Source organism: Grammomys surdaster, unplaced genomic scaffold (genome assembly GCF_004785775.1).
Source record: "Grammomys surdaster isolate TR1022 unplaced genomic scaffold, NIH_TR_1.0 213, whole genome shotgun sequence".
Classification (NCBI taxonomy): domain Eukaryota; kingdom Metazoa; phylum Chordata; class Mammalia; order Rodentia; family Muridae; genus Grammomys; species Grammomys surdaster.
Genome location: NW_021604658.1, coordinates 34,838 through 38,217, shown reverse-complemented (window position 1 = coordinate 38,217; position 3,380 = coordinate 34,838).

The window sequence follows — 3,380 nt, the reverse complement described above, 5'->3', positions numbered from 1 at the left end:
TCCTTTCCCTCTTTTCTCTTCTCTTCCCTCTCCTCTTTCCTTGTATTGGTACACTGCCATAATGCTACAACTAGTATAATAAGATGATCAAGGTGAAGAGTTGCTTGTGGTGTGATGCTCCTAAAGCACTGTTGGAGGGCAACAGAATAAGATCACACCCACTTCAGAAATGGAAAAAGAAAACGCTCCTAAACATCCCAGGACCCAGTTGTATTCTTTTTTATTTTTGCTTATTTCCATGCCTTTCGATATTTTACACACATTGCAAGTTCTGCAATAAATTTTACATTCTACACAGCTTCCGTTTAACTTTTTGCAGAGCATTGTCACAGTGTTATTGTGTCCAATACTTCACATCTACCTATAGCCCTGCCCTTTGCATGCCCCAGCAGTATAGTAAGTAGTGGCTGCACCAGATATTACAAACTGGTGCAGCCACTCTGGAAATCAGTGTGGAGAACTCTCAAAGAGCTAAAAATAAATCTGCCAGCTAAAAACTCCTGGGGGATATGCTCAAAGGCCTCGATGTCATACCCTACAGAAACTCACTCAGCCATGTTCATTGCCACCGTGTTGACAAGAGCTAGGAAATGGAATCAACCTAAGTGACCTGCAAAACTGTGTGGGTCACAAAAAAGAACAATGAAACCTTTATACATATGATAAATGGATAGAATTAGACCGTATACTGAGAGGAGTAATCCAAACCTGGAAAGGCAAGCACCACATGTCCTCTCTTCTCTGTGGTCTTAGCTATGGATCTTTAGACGTGAGTAACCACAGAAGTCAGGGGAGGGAATGAGGGACAGATAAAGAGAGCTCTAGATTGGGGAATGGCAGGTGATGGTGCTGTGAAGCAGAAAACAGGAAAATTGGGATGGGGCTTTAACTAGGGAAGGCGAAAGAAGTGCAACACAGAGAGGGCAATAACACTGAAATGTTTCATAAAACACACAGACCATATGATCTTATTCTCACCTAAAATTACATGTAATATATACATGTATGTATACATAGATGTATAATTTAAACAAGTTATGCCACTTGGGGTGATAATGCTCCTTGTAAGAGCCATGATATGCATATACACGTGTGTGCATACACACAAGCACACACCCAGAATCATGTATGAGAAATATGAGTTTTCTTGAGTTGTTATTCAGGGAATCCCAAGAAACCCCCTCAAAAGAGTATAGGCTATTGCTTGTTGCCCTTGGTTGCCCTCTAGAATTTGAAGGTAAACCCCTATTGCTGAAGGTGTCATGCACTCAAGATATAGAACTTGGAGGAACTGTGCTGGAACTGGCCTCAAATTCTTCTCCCTGATGACTGGCTCTTTTAGTATCAGAAGATGCTATGAAAGCTGCCAAGGGAGAGATGCATTTGGTAGTCCTACCCTGCTGTAAATGGTAGGACTTTACACACAACAATGGCTGGCCTGGCAAGATACCCACAATGGTACAATAGTGACTCCTTTATTTAGGGGTTACTAACAACTGTCTAATTGGATGTAAGGCCTGCTCAACAGGAGGGCATTCATGTCTAGTTCTGTAAACCTAGTCAACTACCTATAGCTAGAGAGCTTGTAAACCGGGGAGGAGAACTTACTACTGCTACTTTCAGAAACCAATAATTATAATTAAATATAATTATAATATAAATTATAATTTGTTTTCTCAATAGCTATCCTTATACAGATAGTCATAGTTCTTACCCCTCATCAAAAAGGCTTCTAGGGCCGGGCAGTGGTGGTGCACGCCTTTAATCCCAGCACTTGGGAGGCAGAGACAGGCAGATTTCTGAGTTCGAAGTCAGTCTGGTCTACAGAGTGAGTTCCAGGACAACCAGGGCTACACAGAGAAACCCTGTCTTGAAAAAAAAATCTCGCTATTGGATGTATGTGCTGTTAATATTAAGACAGGCACATAGGCATGCAACCTTTTCTTTTTCTGGTGTAGTCACAAACACCCGGAGATAAGGTTGTTGGATTAAAAAAGTGAGATGGAGAAATAAGCACCTTATTTATATCGATGGGAAGGACAGAATAGTCAGTCGTCACATTTGTTAATTTATAGCTTTGAGTGGTGGCAAAAAAGATTTGCTTTTGACCCTAGTGCTGAGGGTCAAAGCCAAACCCTTGTAGTACTAGACAAGCCTCTAACACTGAGCCACACCCCTAGCACTTCATTTTAAAAAAGATTTTTAATTATGAGTATGTGTGTATGTATTTACATATGCGTGTATTTACAATTGGTTGTGAGCCACTGGACATAAGTGCTGGGAATTAAACTTAGGGCCTCTGGAAGAGCAATGGTCTCCTTTTTTTTTTTTTTTGAGACAGGGTTTCTCTGTGTTCTGGCCGTCCTAGAACTCACTCTGTAGACCAGGCTGGTCTCGAACTCAGAAATCCGCCTGCCTCTGCCTCCCAAGTGCTGGGATTAAAGGCGTGCACCATCACCACCCGGCAAATGTGTAGCCCAGGCTGGCCTCGAACTCGTGATCCTCCTGCCTCTGCCTCCTTCAGCAAATCCTACCGGTGTGTGCCAGCACTACCAGCAGCAATGGTCTCCCTTAACTGCTGAGTGGTTTAATCTTTCCATGCTGCATTCATTACACACACACACACACACACACCTGCCCGCCCCCGAAACCCCCCTAATGCTCCCTTTTTGAGACAAGATCTTGTTATGTAACTGCCAGGGACGAGGATTGTATGCCTGTACCATCCCTGTACCATCAGCCTGACAAAGGTTGTGTGTGTTTTAAATTTAAATAAGGAGGGAGGGGAGCTGATACCAGTCTCTGATTATAAAATTGTGTACTCAGAAACATTTGACTCATCGCTCTAATCCAGAACCTCAAAGAAGTGACTTGGACAATTGTGGATAGAAGCATGACTCATTTAATCTTGCATAAGTATAGTTTCAGAGAAAAGATGACACTGTTCACATATGGAACTTTAAAAAACTATTTAAAAAGAAATATTTAGCAAAAAAAGGTAATCATGTTTTAGTCAAGCATGGTGCTATACACCTTCAATTTCAGCCCCTTGTATACTATAGACTCAGTCATTGAGCTATAGCCCCAAACTGCCTGATCTTGTACTTGTGGTCCTTTTGTTTGGGGAGCTCCATCAATTGGCTTGCATACCCAGGCCTAAGAAACGTAAACATGTTTTCTATGAAAAGTAGGAATAGAAGAACCCCACCCCTGACAAAACACAACTCACATTTTGGAGTCTCAAGTTAACAACCGAAACATCTCAACACACAGAACTTCAGAAAGCAGTGAAGGATGTTAACTAGATAACGTAACGAGAAAACTGACTTTAAAAGAAAAAGACCAAGTCTTACTTTTTAACCAGCATCAGAAACCCCCAA